At 42.4% G+C, this 21,878-nt stretch overlaps 1 pseudogene; it reads left to right on the forward strand.

The window, feature by feature from the left end:
* The first annotated feature begins 81 nt into the window (after window positions 1-81).
* On the forward strand, window positions 82-20,365 carry LOC127917733 (PRELI domain containing protein 3A-like; annotated as a pseudogene).
* The last annotated feature ends 1,513 nt before the right edge of the window (window positions 20,366-21,878 follow it).

Consider the following 21,878-nt stretch of genomic DNA (forward strand, 5'->3'; position numbering starts at 1 on the left):
TGCGTAGATCTGTAGTCGAATGCAGCAGTAGTGGAGACAGGGAACTGGTATTTTTTTTTTTACCGACCTCTCCGTTGTGATCTTGGTTGTACATCACAGGCTACCTGAGCATTTCTCCATCCTCGATCTGTGTGCGCTATGAACCGTGTATGTGCATATCTTGCTCAGTGTTTTATAGCCTTATACGTACCGGCCTAGTTGACTCGTAACGAAACGACAAAAGACCTGAAGTCCCTTTTATTTGTGATGATCGTTTCTACTCGTTGTCTATGGACCGGATCCACCGTACAATAATAGGCACGGAGGAAATGTCCCGGTAGAAGATGGGCCTGTAACGAACCGATATTTCTAACATTCTCCTATAAGGAGAAGGACATTGAAAACGGAAAGATGAAGATCTGGAGTACAGAACATGTTTTCAGGTTAGTAGGCCAAGAGTCTCTAAACCGAGCACATCGATAGGCTAGTTTACCGTTACCGTTAAATGCAGTGTTGCTTTGTACAACCGTGGTCTTTTATGTGATTGATTTGAATCTCTATCGTTCCAAATGTTAGTCTACATTAAGAGGCGTGTCGAAATAAGCGCAGAGCAGCGATGCGATCCTACACGGTTCCCTCTCCCGTTGGGCATGTGAGGGATACGGTGTTACTATTGAGGTCCCGGTGTTGTCCTACACGGTTCCCTCTCCCGTTGGGCATGTGAGGGATACGGTGTTACTATTGAGGTCCCGGTTCCCTCTCCCATTGAGCATGTGAGGGATACGGTGTTACTATTGAGGTCCCGGTGTTGTCCTACACGGTTCCCTCTCCCATTGGGCATGTGAGGGATACGGTGTTACTATTGAGGTCCCGGTTCCCTCTCCCATTGGGCATGTGAGGGATACGGTGTTACTATTGAGGTCCCGGTGTTGTCCTACACGGTTCCCTCTCCCATTGGGCATGTGAGGGATACGGTGTTACTATTGAGGTCACGGTTCCCTCTCCCATTGGGCATGTGAGGGATACGGTGTTACTATTGAGGTCCCGGTTCCCTCTCCCATTGGGCATGTGAGGGATACGGTGTTACTATTGAGGTCCCGGTGTTGTCCTACACGGTTCCCTCTCCCATTGGGCATGTGAGGGATACGGTGTTACTATTGAGGTTGTCCTACACGGTTCCCTCTCCCATTGGGCATGTGAGAGATACGGTGTTACTATTGAGGTCCCGGTTCCCTCTCCCATTGGGCATGTGAGGGATACGGTGTTACTATTGAGGTCCCGGTGTTGTCCCCGGTTCCCTCTCCCATTGGGCATGTGAGGGATACGGTGTTACTATTGAGGTCCCGGTGTTGTGCCGAAAATCTCCCCACCTGACAGAATTTGAACCCAGTATTTTTCTGAAAGTGTCAGGATAATAATTCAACCGTAGTTGTTCTGAAATGTTTTTGCTTGCCAACATTTGACTCCCTCCTCTATGTTTAATATAACACGCATACATTACATTATTGATCTCGGTTGCCGATCCTAACGTGAAGTTTGTTCTATAGAAAGTATTTGACTCTAGCCACAAAAGTAAGGAAATTATAAGGGGGATTCTGCCAGGGGGTGATTTCCGGCACAACACCAGTTTTATAAAGTATCGCTGTCACACAAACGTTTGAACATGTCTGTTACGTTGTTCTACAAGGTGTCAGTCGTGTGAAACGAGTAGCCAAACGTTTATGATTAAAGGGATATCGGCCAAACGTTTATGATTAAAGGGATAGTAGCCAAACGTTTATGATTAAAGGGATATCGGCCAAACGTTTATGATTAAAGGGATAGTAGCCAAACGTTTATGATTAAAGGGATAGTGGCCAAACGTTTATGATTAAAGGGATATGGCCAAACGTTTATGATTAAAGGGATAGTAGCCAAACGTTTATGATTAAAGGGATAGTGGCCAAACGTTTATGATTAAAGGGATATCGGCCAAACGTTTATGATTAAAGGGATAGTAGCCAAACGTTTATGATTAAAGGGATAGTGGCCAAACGTTTATGATTAAAGGGATATAGCCAAACGTTTATGATTAAAGGGATAGTAGCCAAACGTTTATGATTAAAGGGATATCGGCCAAACGTTTATGATTAAAGGGATAGTAGCCAAACGTTTATGATTAAAGGGATATGGCCAAACGTTTATGATTAAAGGGATAGGCCAAACGTTTATGATTAAAGGGATATGGCCAAACGTTTATGATTAAAGGGATAGTAGCCAAACGTTTATGATTAAAGGGATAGTAGCCAAACGTTTATGATTAAAGGGATAGCAGCCAAACGTTTATGATTAAAGGGATATCGGCCAAACGTTTATGATTAAAGGGATAGTGGCCAAACGTTTATGATTAAAGGGATATCGGCCAAACGTTTATGATTAAAGGGATATCGGCCAAACGTTTATGATTAAAGGGATAGTAGCCAAACGTTTATGATTAAAGGGATAGTAGCCAAACGTTTATGATTAAAGGGATAGCAGCCAAACGTTTATGATTAAAGGGATATCGGCCAAACGTTTATGATTAAAGGGATATCGGCCAAACGTTTATGATTAAAGGGATATCGGCCAAACGTTTATGATTAAAGGGATATCGGCCAAACGTTTATGATTAAAGGGATAGTGGCCAAACGTTTATGATTAAAGGGATATCGGCCAAACGTTTATGATTAAAGGGATATCGGCCAAACGTTTATGATTAAAGGGATAGTAGCCAAACGTTTATGATTAAAGGGATAGTAGCCAAACGTTTATGATTAAAGGGATATCGGCCAAACGTTTATGATTAAAGGGATAGTAGCCAAACGTTTATGATTAAAGGGATATCGCCAAACGTTTATGATTAAAGGGATATCGGCCAAACGTTTATGATTAAAGGGATAGTGGCCAAACGTTTATGATTAAAGGGATATCGGCCAAACGTTTATGATTAAAGGGATAGTGGCCAAACGTTTATGATTAAAGGGATATCGCCAAACGTTTATGATTAAAGGGATAGCGGCCAAACGTTTATGATTAAAGGGATATCGGCCAAACGTTTATGATTAAAGGGATAGTGGCCAAACGTTTATGATTAAAGGGATATCGGCCAAACGTTTATGATTAAAGGGATATCGGCCAAACGTTTATGATTAAAGGGATAGTAGCCAAACGTTTATGATTAAAGGGATATCGGCCAAACGTTTATGATTAAAGGGATAGTGGCCAAACGTTTATGATTAAAGGGATATCGGCCAAACGTTTATGATTAAAGGGATAGCGGCCAAACGTTTATGATTAAAGGGATAGTAGCCAAACGTTTATGATTAAAGGGATATCGCCAAACGTTTATGATTAAAGGGATAGTAGCCAAACGTTTATGATTAAAGGGATATCGGCCAAACGTTTATGATTAAAGGGATAGTAGCCAAACGTTTATGATTAAAGGGATAGTAGCCAAACGCGTTTATGATTAAAGGGATATCGGCCAAACGTTTATGATTAAAGGGATATCGGCCAAACGTTTATGATTAAAGGGATGTCGGCCAAACGTTTATGATTAAAGGGATAGTGGCCAAACGTTTATGATTAAAGGGATAGCGGCCAAACGTTTATGATTAAAGGGATAGCGGCCAAACGTTTATGATTAAAGGGATAGTAGCCAAACGTTTATGATTAAAGGGATATCGGCCAAACGTTTATGATTAAAGGGATAGTGGCCAAACGTTTATGATTAAAGGGATATAGCCAAACGTTTATGATTAAAGGGATAGCGGCCAAACGTTTATGATTAAAGGCATATCGGCCAAACGTTTATGATTAAAGGGATATCGGCCAAACGTTTATGATTAAAGGGATATCGGCCAAACGTTTATGATTAAAGGGATAGTGGCCAAACGTTTATGATTAAAGGGATAGTGGCCAAACGTTTATGATTAAAGGGATATCGCCAAACGTTTATGATTAAAGGGATATCGGCCAAACGTTTATGATTAAAGGGATATCGCCAAACGTTTATGATTAAAGGGATATCGCCAAACGTTTATGATTAAAGGGATAGTAGCCAAACGTTTATGATTAAAGGGATAGTAGCCAAACGTTTATGATTAAAGGGATAGTAGCCAAACGTTTATGATTAAAGGGATAGTAGCCAAACGTTTATGAATAAAGGGATATCGCCAAACGTTTATGATTAAAGGGATAGTAGCCAAACGTTTATGATTAAAGGGATATCGCCAAACGTTTATGATTAAAGGGATAGTAGCCAAACGTTTATGATTAAAGGGATAGTAGCCAAACGTTTATGATTAAAGGGATATCGGCCAAACGTTTATGATTAAAGGGATATCGGCCAAACGTTTATGATTAAAGGGATAGTAGCCAAACATTTATGATTAAAGGGATATCGGCCAAACGTTTATGATTAAAGGGATATCGGCCAAACATTTATGATTAAAGGGATAGTGGCCAAACGTTTATGATTAAAGGGATAGTAGCCAAACGTTTATGATTAAAGGGATAGCGGCCAAACGTTTATGATTAAAGGGATAGTAGCCAAACGTTTATGATTAAAGGGATATCGGCCAAACGTTTATGATTAAAGGGATAGTAGCCAAACGTTTATGATTAAAGGGATAGTAGCCAAACGTTTATGATTAAAGGGATATCGGCCAAACGTTTATGATTAAAGGGATAGTAGCCAAACGTTTATGATTAAAGGGATAGTAGCCAAACGTTTATGATTAAAGGGATAGTAGCCAAACGTTTATGATTAAAGGGATAGCGGCCAAACGTTTATGATTAAAGGGATATCGGCCAAACGTTTTTGATTAAAGGGATATCGGCCAAACGTTTATGATTAAAGGGATAGTGGCCAAACGTTTATGATTAAAGGGATATCGGCCAAACGTTTATGATTAAAGGGATATCGGCCAAACGTTTATGATTAAAGGGATAGTAGCCAAACGTTTATGATTAAAGGGATATCGGCCAAACGTTTATGATTAAAGGGATATCGGCCAAACGTTTATGATTAAAGGGATAGTAGCCAAACGTTTATGATTAAAGGGATATCGCCAAAGGTTTATGATTAAAGGGATATCGGCCAAACGTTTATGATTAAAGGGATAGTGGCCAAACGTTTATGATTAAAGGGATATCGGCCAAACGTTTATGATTAAAGGGATAGTGGCCAAACGTTTATGATTAAAGGGATAGTAGCCAAACGTTTATGATTAAAGGGATAGTAGCCAAACGTTTATGATTAAAGGGATATGGCCAAACGTTTATGATTAAAGGGATAGTGGCCAAACGTTTATGATTAAAGGGATAGTAGCCAAACGTTTATGATTAAAGGGATAGTAGCCAAACGTTTATGATTAAAGGGATAGTAGCCAAACGTTTATGATTAAAGGGATAGTAGCCAAACGTTTATGATTAAAGGGATAGTGGCCAAACGTTTATGATTAAAGGGATAGTAGCCAAACGTTTATGATTAAAGGGATAGTAGCCAAACGTTTATGATTAAAGGGATATCGGCCAAACGTTTATGATTAAAGGGATATCGGCCAAACGTTTATGATTAAAGGGATAGTGGCCAAACGTTTATGATTAAAGGGATATCGGCCAAACGTTTATGATTAAAGGGATATCGGCCAAACGTTTATGATTAAAGGGATATCGCCAAACGTTTATGATTAAAGGGATATCGGCCAAACGTTTATGATTAAAGGGATAGCGGCCAAACGTTTATGATTAAAGGGATATCGGCCAAACGTTTATGATTAAAGGGATAGTGGCCAAACGTTTATGATTAAAGGGATAGTAGCCAAACGTTTATGATTAAAGTGATAGTGGCCAAACGTTTATGATTAAAGGGATAGTGGCCAAACGTTTATGATTAAAGGGATAGTAGCCAAACGTTTATGATTAAAGGGATATCGGCCAAACGTTTATGATTAAAGGGATAGAGGCCAAACGTTTATGATTAAAGGGATATCGGCCAAACGTTTATGATTAAAGGGATAGTAGCCAAACGTTTATGATTAAAGGGATAGTGGCCAAACGTTTATGATTAAAGGGATATCGCCAAACTTTTATGATTAAAGGGATATCGCCAAACGTTTATGATTAAAGGGATAGTGGCCAAACGTTTATGATTAAAGGGATATCGCCAAACGTTTATGATTAAAGGGATATCGCCAAACGTTTATGATTAAAGGGATATCGGCCAAACGCTTATGATTAAAGGGATAGCGGCCAAACGTTTATGATTAAAGGGATATCGCCAAACGTTTATGAATAAAGGGATATCGCCAAACGTTTATGATTAAAGGGATATCGGCCAAACGTTTATGATTAAAGGGATATCGGCCAAACGTTTATGATTAAAGGGATAGTGGCCAAACGTTTATGATTAAAGGGATATCGCCAAACGTTTATGATTAAAGGGATATCGCCAAACGTTTATGATTAAAGGGATAGTGGCCAAATGTTTATGATTAAAGGGATAGTGGCCAAACGTTTATGATTAAAGGGATAGTGGCCAAACGTTTATGATTAAAGGGATAGTGGCCAAATGTTTATGATTAAAGGGATAGTTAATTCAAAATCACCCACTATACTCTAACACGAAACTTAATTGAGCCTCACGGTGGTCCTGTGGAGTTCAGTTGGTAGCACATGGCACTTCGAAAGCCAGGATAAGGGGTTTGAACCCGGGACTCATCTATATGTAGCATGTAGCATGTATGACTGCATGACTGCCAGTTGCTTTGGATAATAGCATTTGCTAAATGGCATAAATTATTGAAACAACCCATTTTGAAGATAACTACAGGTCTAATGATTATGACATTGCATGACCATTTCATCTTGTTTAGTAACCTGGCTGTTATTCTGCTTTAGTAATTGGGCCATATTCACAATGTTTAACCTGGCTGTTATTCTGCTTTAGTAATTGGGCCATAAACATATTACCATGTTTAGTGACCTGACTGATTATCCTGTACTTAGAGAAGGTGATAAAGGCAACGATGAGGAAGTACCCTAACCCCATGAACCCTAACAGTCCTCCTCCTCTCTGTCTCACTCTGTCTCTCTCTCTGTTTCTGTCTCTCTATCTCTCTCTCTATCTCTCTCTCTGTCTCTCTGACTGTAGCTACCCGTGGGAGACGATGACAAAGGCACGATGAGGAAGTACCCTAACCCCATGAATCCTAACAGTCCTCTCTCTCTCTCTCTCTCTCTCTCTCTCTCTGTGTTTCTGTCTCTCTGTCTCTCACTGTCTTTCTCTCTCTCTCTCTTTCTCTCTCTGTCTCTCTCTCTGTTTGTCTCTCTGTCTCTCTCTCTGTTTCTGTCTCTCACTGTCTTTCTCTCTGACTGTAGCTACCCGTGGGAGACGGTGATCAAGGCAGCGATGAGGAAGTACCCTAACCCCATGAACCCTAATGTCGTGGGAGTGGATGTGTTGGACAGGAACCTGGATACCGACGGACGGCTCCACAGCCACAGACTCCTCAGCACCGAGTGGGGCCTGCCAGGCATCGTACGAGCGGTCAGTAAGTCTCTCTCTTTCTCTCTCTCTCACTCTCTCTTTCTCTCTCAAGCGTCGTCCACAGGGTATGGCGTTGCAAAATGGAGTGATAGTCTTCCTTCTTCAAGATCCCTTTTACCCTGTACACATCTCCCACTTTACCACCACCAAAGCACCCCCAGACCATCACATTGCCTCCCCCAGACCATCACATTGCCTCCCCCAGACCATCACATTGCCTCCACCAGACCATCACATTGCCTCCACCAGACCATCACATTGCCTCCACCAGACCATCACATTGCCTCCCCCAGACCATCACATTGCCTCCCCCAGACCATCACATTGCCTCCCCCAGACCATCACATTGCCTCCCCCAGACCATCACATTGCCTCCACCAGACCATCACATTGCCTCCCCCAGACCATCACATTGCCTCCCCCAGGCCATCACATTGCCTCCCCCAGACCATCACATTGCCTCCCCCAGGCCATCACATTGCCTCCCCCAGAGCCACACATTGCCTCCCCCAGACCATCACATTGCCTCCCCCAGACCATCACATTGCCTCCACCAGACCATCACATTGCCTCCCCCAGACCATCACATTGCCTCCCCCAGACCATCACATTGCCTCCCCAGGCCATCACATTGCCTCCCCCAGGCCATCACATTGCCTCCCCCAGACCATCACATTGCCTCCCCCAGACCATCACATTGCCTCCCCCAGACCATCACATTGCCTCCACCAGACCATCACATTGCCTCCCCCAGACCATCACATTGCCTCCCCAGGCCATCACATTGCCACCCCCAGACCATCACATTGCCTCCCCCAGACCATCACATTTCCTCCCCCAGGCCATCACATTGCCTCCCCCAGGCCATCACATTGACTCCCCAGACCATCACATTGCCTCCCCAGACCATCACATTGCCTCCCCCAGACCATCACATTGCCTCCCCCAGACCATCACATTGCCTCCCCCAGACCATCACATTGCCTCCACCAGGCCATCACATTGCCTCCCCCAGACCATCACATTGCCTCCCCAGACCATCACATTGCCTCCACCAGACCATCACATTGCCTCCCCAGACCATCACATTGCCTCCCCAGGCCATCACATTGCCTCCCCAGACCATCACATTGCCTCCCCCAGACCATCACATTGCCTCCACCAGACCATCACATTGCCTCCCCCAGACCATCACATTGCCTCCACCAGACCATCACATTGCCTCCCCCAGACCATCACATTGCCTCCACCAGACCATCACATTGCCTCCACCAGACCATCACATTGCCTCCACCAGACCATCACATTGCCTCCCCCAGACCATCACATTGCCTCCACCAGACCATCACATTGCCTCCCCCAGACCATCACATTGCCTCCCCCAGACCATCACATTGCCTCCCCCAGACCATCACATTGCCTCCACCAGACCATCACATTGCCTCCCCCAGACCATCACATTGCCTCCCCCAGACCATCACATTGCCTCCACCAGGCCATCACATTGCCTCCACCAGGCTTGACAGATGGTTCACTCCTCCAGCATCTTTTCATTTTTTCTGCGTCTCACGAATGTTCTTCTTAGTAAACCAAACACCTCAAACATAGATTAATCTGTCCATCACACTTTTTTTCCAATCTTCATCTGTTCAGTGTCTGTGTTCTTTTGTCCATCTGAATATTTTATTTTTATTGGCCAGTCTGAGATAAGGCTTTTTCTTTGCAACTCTGCCTAGAAGGCCAGCATCCCCGGAGTCTCCTCTTCACTGTTGACGATGAGACTGGACAGAGGAACTCTGCCTAGAAGGCCAGCATCCCGGAGTCGCCTCTTCACTGTTGACGCTGAGACTGGACAGAGGAACTCTGCCTAGAAGGCCAGCATCCCGGAGTCTCCTCTTCACTGTTGACGATGAGACTGGACAGAGGAACTCTGCCTAGAAGGCCAGCATCCCGGAGTCGCCTCTTCACTGTTGACGTTGAGACTGGACAGAGGAACTCTGCCTATAAGGCCAGCATCCCGGAGTCTCCTCTTCACTGTTGACGTTGAGACTGGACAGAGGAACTCTGCCGAGAAGGCCAGCATCCAGGAGTCACCTCTTCACTGTTGACGTTGAGACTGGACAGAGGAACTCTGCCTAGAAGGCCAGCATCCCGGAGTCGCCTCTTCACTGTTGACGTTGAGACTGGACAGAGGAACTCTGCCTAGAAGGCCAGCATCCCGGAGTCTCCTCTTCACTGTTGACGTTGAGACTGGACAGAGGAACTCTGCCTGGAAGGCCAGCATCCCGGAGTCTCCTTTTCACTGTTGACGCTGAGACTGGACAGAGGAACTCTGCCTAGAAGGCCAGCATCCCGGAGTCGCCTCTTCACTGTTGACGTTGAGACTGGACAGAGGAACTCTGCCTTGAAGGCCAGCATCCCGGAGTCGCCTCTTCACTGTTGACGTTGAGACTGGACAGAGGAACTCTGCCTAGAAGGCCAGCATCCCCAGAGTCGCCTCTTCACTGTTGACGTTGAGACGGGTGTTTTGAAGGGTACTATTTAATGAAGCTGCCAGTTGAGGACTTGTGAGGCGTCTGCTTCTCAAACTAGACACTCGAATGTACTTGTCCTCTTGCTCAGTTGTGCACCGGGGCCTCCCACTCCTCTTTCTATTCTGGTTAGAGCCAGTTTGCGCTGTTCTGTGAAGGGAGTAGTACACAGCCTTGTACAAGATCTTCAGCTTCTTGGCAATTTCTTGCATGGAATAGCGAGAAATAGACTGACATGAATGCTTCTAGAGTGTGTGTATATATATATAGACTGACCTGAATGCTTCTAGATGCTTCTAGAGTGTGTGTATATATATAGACTGACCTGAATGCTTCTAGAGTGTGTGTGTATATATAGACTGACCTGAATGATTCTAGAGTGTGTGTATATATATAGACTGACCTGAATGCTTCTAGAGTGTGTATATATATATATAGACTGACCTGAATGTTTCTAGAGTGTGTGTATATATATAGACTGACCTGAATGCTTCTAGAGTGTGTGTGTATATATAGACTGACCTGAATGCTTCTAGAGTGTGTGTGTATATATAGACTGACCTGAATGTTTCTAGAGTGTGTGTGTATATATAGACTGACCTGAATGCTTCTAGAGTGTGTGTGTATATATATAGACTGACCTGAATGCTTCTAGAGTGTGTGTGTATATATAGACTGACCTGAATGCTTCTAGAGTGTGTGTGTATATAGATAGAACTAGACACCTGAATGCTTCTAGAGTGTGTGTGTATATATAGACTGACCTGAATGCTTCTAGAGTGTGTGTGTATATATAGACTGACCTGAATGCTTCTAGAGTGTGTGTGTATATATAGACTGACCTGAATGCTTCTAGAGTGTGTGTGTATATATAGACTGACCTGAATGCTTCTAGAGTGTGTGTGTATATATAGACTGACCTGAATGCTTCTAGAGTGTGTGTGTAGACTACCTGAATGCTTCTAGATATATAGACTGACCTGAATGCTTCTAGAGTGTGTGTGTATATATAGACTGACCTGAATGCTTCTAGAGTGTGTGTGTATATATAGACTGACCTGAATGCTTCTAGAGTGTGTGTGTATATATAGACTGACCTGAATGCTTCTAGAGTGTGTGTATATATATAGACTGACCTGAATGCTTCTAGAGTGTGTGTGTATATATAGACTGACCTGAATGCTTCTAGAGTGTGTGTGTATATATAGACTGACCTGAATGCTTCTAGAGTGTGTGTATATATAGACTGACCTGAATGCTTCTAGAGTGTGTGTATATATAGACTGACCTGAATGCTTCTAGAGTGTGTGTGTATATATAGACTGACCTGAATGCTTCTAGAGTGTGTGTGTATATATATAGACTGACCTGAATGCTTCTAGAGTGTGTGTGTATATATAGACTGACCTGAATGCTTCTAGAGACTGACCTGAATGCTTCTAGAGTGTGTGTATATATATAGACTGACCTGAATGCTTCTAGAGTGTGTGTATATATATAGACTGACCTGAATGCTTCTAGAGTGTGTGTGTATATATAGACTGACCTGAATGCTTCTAGAGTGTGTGTATATATATAGACTGACCTGAATGTTTCTAGAGTGTGTGTGTATATATAGACTGACCTGAATGCTTCTAGAGTGTGTGTGATATATATAGACTGACCTGAATGCTTCTAGAGTGTGTGTGTATATATAGACTGACCTGAATGCTTCTAGAGTGTGTGTATATATATATAGACTGACCTGAATGCTTCTAGAGTGTGTGTATATATATAGACTGACCTGAATGCTTCTAGAGTGTGTGTATATATAGACTGACCTGAATGTTTCTAGAGTGTGTGTATATATAGACTGACCTGAATGCTTCTCTTGTAGATCTTGGGGACCAGTCATACCCAGACGTACGTCAAGGAGCATTCCATCGTGGATCCCGAGGAGAAGAAGATGGAGCTTTATTCAACTAATGTGAGCGAAAAGCGGTCCCCTTCTCTTGTGTAATCAGGTTTCTGTTGTTGTTGGTATCTTCATGAACATTTCATACAAATGATTGTCTTCTTCTTCTTCTTCTTCTTCTTCTTCTTCTTCTTCTTCTTCTTCTTCGTCCCGCAGATAACTCTAACCAATCTGGTGTCAGTGGATGAACGACTGGTTTACAGACCTCATCCAGACAACCCAGAGGTGTAAGTAGAAAGAAAGCCCCAACCTAGCATGATAACACATTATAACACATTACAACCTAGCAGGATAACACATTATAACACATTACAACCTAGCAGGATAACACATTATAACACATTACAACCTAGCAGGATAACACATTATAACACATTACAACCTAGCAGGATAACACATTACAACCTAGCATGATAACACATTATAACACATTACAACCTAGCATGATAACACATTACAACCTAGCATGATAACACATTACAACCTAGCATGATAACACATTATAACACATTATAACACATTAGCAATAACACATGATAACACATTACAACCTAGCATGATAACACATTACAACCTAGCATGATAACACATTATAACACATTACAACCTAGCATGATAACACATTATAACACATTACAACCTAGCATGATAACACATTACAACCTAGCATGATAACACATTATAACACATTATAACCTACAGGATAACCTAGCATTATAACACATTACAACCTAGCATGATAACACACTACAACCTAGCATGATAACACATTATAACACATTACAACCTAGCATGATAACACATTATAACACATTACAACCTAGCAGGATAACACATTATAACACATTACAACCTAGCATGATAACACATTACAACCTAGCATGATAACACATTATAACCACACTACAACCTAGCAGGACAACCTAGCATGATAACACATTACAACCTAGCATGATAACACATTATAACACATTACAACCTAGCAGGATAACACATTATAACCTAGCATGATAACACATTACAACCTAGCAGGATAACACATTATAACACATTACAACCTAGCAGGATAACACATTACAACCTAGCATGATAACACATTACAACCTAGCAGGATAACACATTATAACACATTACAACCTAGCAGGATAACACATTACAACCTAGCATGATAACACATTATAACACATTACAACCTAGCAGGATAACACATTATAACACATTACAACCTAGCATGATAACACATTACAACACATTACAACCTAGCATGATAACACATTATAACCTAGCAGGATAACACATTACAACCTAGCAGGATAACACATTATAACCTAGCAGGATAACACATTACAACCTAGCATGATAACACATTACAACCTAGCATGATAACACATTATAACCTAGCAGGATAACACATTACAACCTAGCAGGATAACACATTATAACACATGATAACACATTACAACCTAGCATGATAACACATTACAACCTAGCATGATAACACATTACAACCTAGCATTATAACACATTATAACCTAGCATTATAACACATTACAACCTAGCATGATAACACATTACAACCTAGCAGGATAACACATTATAACACATTACAATCTAGCATGATAACACATTACAACCTAGCATGATAACACATTACAACCTAGCAGGATAACACATTATAACACATTACAATCTAGCATGATAACACATTACAACCTAGCATGATAACACATTACAACCTAGCATGATAACACATTACAACCTAGCATGATAACACATTACAACCTAGCATGATAACACATTACAACCTAGCATGATAACACATGATAACACATTACAACCTAGCATGATAACACATTACAACCTAGCATGATAACACATTACAACCTAGCATGATAACACATTATAACACATTACAACCTAGCATGATAACACATTACAACCTAGCATTATAACACATTACAACCTAGCATGATAACACATTACAACCTAGCATGATAACACATTACAACCTAGCATGATAACACATTACAACCTAGCATTATAACACATGATAACACATTATAACACATTACAACCTAGCAGGATAACACATTACAACCTAGCATGATAACACATTACAACCTAGCATGATAACACATTACAACCTAGCATGATAACACATTATAACACATTACAACCTAGCATGATAACACATTACAACCTAGCATGATAACACATTATAACACATTACAACCTAGCATGATAACACATTATAACACATTACAACCTAGCATGATAACACATTACAACCTAGCATGATAACACATTACAACCTAGCATGATAACACATTACAACCTAGCATGATAACACATTATAACCTAGCATGATAACACATGATAACACATTACAACCTAGCAGGATAACACATTACAATACATTACAATCTAGCATGATAACACATTACAACCTAGCATGATAACACATTATAACACATTACAATCTAGCATGATAACACATTACAACCTAGCATGATAACACATTACAACCTAGCATGATAACACATATACAACCTAGCATGATAACACATTATAACACATTACAATCTAGCATGATAACACATTACAACCTAGCATGATAACACATTACAACCTAGCATGATAACACATTATAACACAACAATCTAGCATGATAACACATTACAATCTAGCATGATAACACATTACAACCTAGCATGATAACACATTACAACCTAGCATGATAACACATTATAACACATTACAATCTAGCATGATAACACATTACAATCTAGCATGATAACACATTACAACCTAGCATGATAACACACTGTTCTAACTATCTTGCATTATCCACCCCTCCTCTGTCCTCTCACTGCTGTTCTAACTATCTTGTTCCCCCTCCACCCCTCATCTGTCCTCTCACTGCTGTTCTAACTATCTTGTTCCCCCTCCACCCCTCCTCTGTCCCTCTCAGTGCTGTTATAACTATCTTGTTACCCCTCCACCCCTCCTCTGATCTCAGTACTGTTCAACCCAGGAGGCCATAACACATTAAAAGGAGTCAGTTTGAGCAGTTACCTGGAGGAATGATAACAGAATGTCAGCTAATGCCATAAAGGTGCTGTTGTAACCCTAACCCCATACAGTATAAGCATACCTCAGAATGTCAGCTAACTCCAGACATGATAAACCCTAACCCCTACAGTATAACCATTACAACCTCAGCTGATCCAGACAGGTGCTGTTGTAACCATAACCCCATACACTATAACCATACCTCAGAATGTCAGCTAATGCCAGATAACTGTTGTAACTAACCCCATACAGTATAACCATACCTCAGAATGTCAGCTAATGCCAGATAGGTGCATTAATAACCCCATACAGTATAACCATACCTCAGAATGTCATAACTCCAGACAGGTGCATTATAATACGTTACTCTACAGAATCTCCTTAAGCCATACTGATGTAACAATCCTTCTCTGTGTGTTACTGTCTCTATAGGGTTGGGATGCTCTATCTGAGATCTCCTCTGTGTGTTACTGTCTCTATAGGGTTGGGATGCTCTATCTAAGATCTTCACTGTGTGTTACTGTCTCTATAGGGTTGGGATGCTTTATCTAAGATCTTCTCTGTGTGTTACTGTCTCTATAGGGTTGGGATGCTCTATCTAAGATCTTCTCTGTGTGTTACTGTCTCTATAGGGTTGGGATGCTCTATCTGATATTCTCATTACGGTCTCTATAGGGTTGGGATGCTCTATCTAAGATATTCTCTGTGTGTTACTGTCTCTATAGGGTTGGGATGCTCATCTAAGATCTTCTAGCATGTTACTGTCTCTATAGGGTTGGGATGCTCTATCTAAGATCTCCTCTGTGTGTTACTGTCTCTATAGGGTTGGGACTCTATCTAAGATCTTCTCTGTGTGTTACTGTCTTATAGGGTTGGGATGCTCTATCTAAGATATTCTCTGTGTGTTACTGTCTCTATAGGGTTGGGATGCTCTATCTAAGATCTTCTCTGTGTGTTACTGTCTCTATAGGGTTGGGATGCTCTATCTAAGATCTTCTCTGTGTGTTACTGTCTCTATAGGGTTGGGATGCTCTATCTAAGATCTTCTCTGTGTGTTACTGTCTCTACAGGGTTGGGATGCTCTATCTGAGATCTTCTCTGTGTGTTACTGTCTCTATAGGGTTGGGATGCTCTATCTGAGATCTCTGTGTGTTACTGTCTCTATAGGGTTGGGATGCTCTATCTAAGATCTTCTCTGTGTGTTACTGTCTCTATAGGGTTGGGATGCTCTATCTAAGATCTTCTCTGTGTGTTACTGTCTCTATAGGGTTGGGATGCTCTATCTAAGATCTATCTGTGTGTTACTGTCTCTATAGGGTTGGGATGCTCTATCTAAGATCTTCTCTGTGTGTTACTGTCTCTATAGGGTTGGGATGCTCTATCTGAGATCTTCTCTGTGTGTTACTGTCTCTATAGGGTTGGGATGCTCTATCTGAGATCTTCTCTGTGTGTTACTGTCTCTATAGGGTTGGGATGCTCTATCTGAGATCTTCTCTGTTGTTACTGTCTCTATAGGGTTGGGATGCTCTATCTAAGATCTTCTCTCTGTGTTACTGTCTCTATAGGGTTGGGATGCTCTATCTAAGATCTTCTCTGTGTGTTACTGTCTCTATAGGGTTGGGATGCTCTATCTAAGATCTTCTCTGTGTGTTACTGTCTCTATAGGGTTGGGATGCTCTATCTAAGATCTTCTCAGTTACTGTCTCTATAGGGTTGGGATGCTCTATCTAAGATCTTCTCTGTGTGTTACTGTCTCTATAGGGTTGGGATGCTCTATCTAAGATCTGCTCTGTGTGTTACTGTCTCTATAGGGTTGGGATGCTCTATCTAAGATCTTCTCTGTGTGTTACTGTCTCTATAGGGTTGGGATGCTCTATCTAAGATCTTCTCTGTGTGTTACTGTCTCTATAGGGTTGGGATGCTCTATCTAAGATCTTCTCTGTGTGTTACTGTCTCTATAGGGTTGGGATGCTCTATCTAAGATCTTCTCTGTGTGTTACTGTCTCTATAGGGTTGGGATGCTCTATCTGAGATCTTCTCTGTGTGTTACTGTCTCTATAGGGTTGGGATGCTCTATCTAAGATCTCCTCTGTGTGTTACTGTCTCTATAGGGTTGGGATGCTCTATCTAAGATCTTCTCTGTGTGTTACTGTCTCTATAGGGTTGGGATGCTCTATCTAAGATCTTCTCTGTGTGTTACTGTCTCTATAGGGTTGGGATGCTCTATCTAAGATCTTCTCTGTGTGTTACTGTCTCTATAGGGTTGGGATGCTCTATCTAAGATCTTCTCTGTGTGTTACTGTCTCTATAGGGTTGGGATGCTCTATCTAAGATCTTCTCTGTGTGTTACTGTCTCTATAGGGTTGGGATGCTCTATCTAAGATCTTCTCTGTGTGTTACTGTCTCTATAGGGTTGGGATGCTCTATCTAAGATATTCTCTGTGTGTTACTGTCTCTATAGGGTTGGGATGCTCTATCTAAGATCTTCTCTGTGTGTTACTGTCTCTATAGGGTTGGGATGCTCTATCTGAGATCTTCTCTGTGTGTTACTGTCTCTATAGGGTTGGGATGCTCTATCTAAGATCTTGTCTGTGTGTTACTGTCTCTATAGGGTTGGGATGCTCTATCTGAGATCTTCTCTGTGTGTTACTGTCTCTATAGGGTTGGGATGCTCTATCTGAGATCTTCTCTGTGTGTTACTGTCTCTATAGGGTTGGGATGCTCTATCTGAGATCTTCTCTGTGTGTTACTGTCTCTATAGGGTTGGGATGCTCTATCTAAGATCTTCTCTGTGTGTTACTGTCTCTATAGGGTTGGGATGCTCTATCTAAGATCTTCTCTGTGTGTTACTGTCTCTATAGGGTTGGGATGCTCTATCTAAGATCTTCTCTGTGTGTTACTGTCTCTATAGGGTTGGGATGCTCTATCTAAGATCTTCTCTGTGTGTTACTGTCTCTATAGGGTTGGGATGCTCTATCTAAGATATTCTCTGTGTGTTACTGTCTCTATAGGGTTGGGATGCTCTATCTAAGATCTTCTCTGTGTGTTACTGTCTCTATAGGGTTGGGATGCTCTATCTGAGATCTTGTCTGTGTGTTACTGTCTCTATAGGGTTGGGATGCTCTATCTGAGATCTTCTCTGTGTGTTACTGTCTCTATAGGGTTGGGATGCTCTATCTGAGATCTTCTCTGTGTGTTACTGTCTCTATAGGGTTGGGATGCTCTATCTGAGATCTTCTCTGTGTGTTACTGTCTCTATAGGGTTGGGATGCTCTATCTAAGATCTTCTCTGTGTGTTACTGTCTCTATAGGGTTGGGATGCTCTATCTAAGATCTTCTCTGTGTTACTGTCTCTATAGGGTTGGGATGCTCTATCTAAGATCTTCTCTGTGTGTTACTGTCTCTATAGGGTTGGGATGCTCTATCTAAGATCTTCTCTGTGTGTTACTGTCTCTATAGGGTTGGGATGCTCTATCTAAGATCTTCTCTGTGTGTTACTGTCTCTATAGGGTTGGGATGCTCTATCTGAGATCTTCTCTGTGTGTTACTGTCTCTATAGGGTTGGGATGCTCTATCTGAGATCTTCTCTGTGTGTTACTGTCTCTATAGGGTTGGGATGCTCTATCTAAGATCTTCTCTGTGTGTTACTGTCTCTATATATAGGGTTGGGATGCTCTATCTAAGATCTTCTCTGTGTGTTACTGTCTCTATAGGGTTGGGATGCTCTATCTAAGATCTTCTCTGTGTTACTGTTTCTATAGGGTTGGGATGTTCTATCTAAGATCACTCTGTGTGTTACTGTCTCTATAGGGTTGGGATGCTCTATCTAAGATATTCTCTGTGTGTTACTGTCTCTATAGGGTTGGGATGCTCTATCAGATCGTCTCTGTGTGTTACTGTCTCTAGGGTTGGGATGCTCTATCTAAGATCTCCTCTGTGTGTTACTGTCTCTATAGGGTTGGGATGCTCTATCTAAGATCTTCTCTGTGTGTTACTGTCTCTATAGGGTTGGGATGCTCTATCTGAGATCTTCTCTGTGTGTTACTGTCTCTATAGGGTTGGGATGCTCTATCTAAGATCTTCTCTGTGTGTTACTGTCTCTATATATAGGGTTGGGATGCTCTATCTAAGATCTTCTCTGTGTGTTACTGTCTCTATAGGGTTGGGATGCTCTATCTAAGATCTTCTCTGTGTGTTACTGTTTCTATAGGGTTGGGATGTTCTATCTAAGATCTTCTCTGTGTGTTACTGTCTCTATAGGGTTGGGATGCTCTATCTAAGATATTCTCTGTGTGTTACTGTCTCTATAGGGTTGGGATGCTCTATCTGAGATCTTCTCTGTGTGTTACTGTCTCTATAGGGTTGGGATGCTCTATCAAGATCTTCTCTGTGTGTTACTGTCTCTATAGGGTTGGGATGCTCTATCTAAGATCTTCTCTGTGTGTTACTGTCTCTATAGGGTTGGGATGCTCTATCTAAGATCTCCTCTGTGTGTTACTGTCTCTATAGGGTTGGGATGCTCTATCTAAGATATTCTCTGTGTGTTACTGTCTCTATAGGGTTGGGATGCTCTATCTAAGATCCTCTGGTGTTACTGTTCTATAGGGTTGGGATGCTCTATCTAAGATCTTCTCTGTGTGTTACTGTCTCTATAGGGTTGGGATGCTCTATCTAAGATCTTCTCTGTGTGTTACTGTCTCTATAGGGTTGGGATGCTCTATCTAAGCATCCTCTGACTGGTTACTGTCTCTTAGGGTTGGGATGCTCTATCTAAGATCTTCTCTGTGTGTTACTGTCTCTATAGGGTTGGGATGCTCTATCTAAGATCTTGTCTGTGTTACTGTCTCTTAGGGTTGGGATGCTCCATCTAAGATCTTCTAGCGTTACTGTCTCTATAGGGTTGGGATGCTCTATCTAAGATCTTCTCTGTGTGTTACTGTCTCTATAGGGTTGGGATGCTCTATCTGAGATATTCTCTGTGTGTTACTGTCTCTATAGGGTTGGGATGCTCTATCTAAGATCTTGCCTGTGTGTTACTGTCTCTATAGGGTTGGGATGCTCTATCTAAGATCTTCTCTGTGTGTTACTGTCTCTATAGGGTTGGGATGCTCTATCTAAGATCTTATCTGTGTGTTACTGTCTCTATAGGGTTGGGATGCTAAGTGGATCATTCAGAACTCTGAAAGGGAGAACGTTCCTCTGTGCGAGCTGTCTGACTCTGGTAACTACTCTTCCCTGGCTGAGCTTAGCATCACCTGACTGGTTACTCTTCCCTGCCTGAGCTTAGCATCACCTGACTGGTAACTACTCTTCCCTGCCTGAGCTTAGCAGCACCTGCCTGGTAACTACTCTTCCCTGGCTGAGCTTAGCAGCACCTGACTGGTAACTACTCTTCTCAGGCTGAGCTTAGCAGCACCTGACTGGTAACTACTCTTCCCTGGCCTAGCTTAGCAGCACCTGACTGGTAACTACTCTTCCCTGGCCTAGCTTAGCAGCACCTGACTGGTAACTACTCTTCCCTGGCTGAGCTTAGCAGCACCTGACTGTTAACTACTCTTCCCTGGCTGAGCTTAGCAGCACCTGACTGGTAACTACTCTTCCCTAGCCTAGCTTAGCAGCACCTGACTGGTAACTACTCTTCCCTGGCTGAGCTTAGCAGCACCTGACTGGTAACTACTCTTCCCTGGCTGAGCTTAGCAGCACCTGACTGGTAACTACTCTTCCCTGGCTGAGCTTAGCATCACCTGACTGGTAACTACTCTTCCCTAGCCTAGCTTAGCAGCACCTGACTGGTAACTACTCTTCCCTAGCCGAGCTTAGCAGCACCTGACTGGTAACTATTCTTCCCTGGCTGAACTTAGCAGCACCTGACTGGTAACTACTCTTCCCTGGCTGAACTTAGCAGCACCTGACTGGTAACTACTCTTCCCTAGCCGAGCTTAGCAGCACCTGACTGGTAACTACTCTTCCCTAGCCGAGCTTAGCAGCACCTGACTGGTAACTACTCTTCCCTGGCTGAACTTAGCAGCACCTGACTGGTAACTACTCTTCTCAGGCTGAGCTTAGCAGCACCTGACTGGTAACTACTCTTCCCTGGCTGAGCTTAGCAGCACCTGACTGGTAACTACTCTTCCCTAGCCGAGCTTAGCAGTACCTGACTGGTAACTACTCTTCCCTGGCCTAGCTTAGCAGCACCTGACTGGTAACTACTCTTCCCTAGCCTAGCTTAGCAGCACCTGACTGGTAACTACTCTTCCCTAGCCTAGCTTAGCAGCACCTGACTGGTAACTACTCTTCCCTAGCCTAGCTTAGCAGCACCTGCCTGCATGCTGCTGTAATGGTTCATTTAGACAATGGCCTTTTTCCATTTATGTTCTTCTATCTTGTTAGTTAGAACCAGACAAGATCCAATACTTTCAGCAATGAAATGGGGAAAAACTTGAAATCGCCTGTCAACTTTCTTTCTGTCTGTTTGATAATAACACTTCTGTTATTGTTGCCTGCAGGAAGGGCCAATCAGAGGACTGTGTCGACGACATGATCAGGGACTATATCATCCTACACCAAGCAGCCCAGCCAAACCTCCCACATGGCAGCCAGCCCAGCCCAGACAAACCTCCCACATGGCAACCAGCCCAGACAAACCTCCCACATGGCAGCCAGCCCAGCCCAGACAAACCTCCCACATGGCAGCTGGGAATCAGAACCCTCCCTGGTGACCAGACTTTATAGAGGGCATCACAACCCTCATCACAACCTTCCTTGGTGACCA

Source organism: Oncorhynchus keta, unplaced genomic scaffold, assembly GCF_023373465.1.
Source record: "Oncorhynchus keta strain PuntledgeMale-10-30-2019 unplaced genomic scaffold, Oket_V2 Un_contig_1190_pilon_pilon, whole genome shotgun sequence".
Classification (NCBI taxonomy): Eukaryota; Metazoa; Chordata; class Actinopteri; order Salmoniformes; family Salmonidae; genus Oncorhynchus; species Oncorhynchus keta.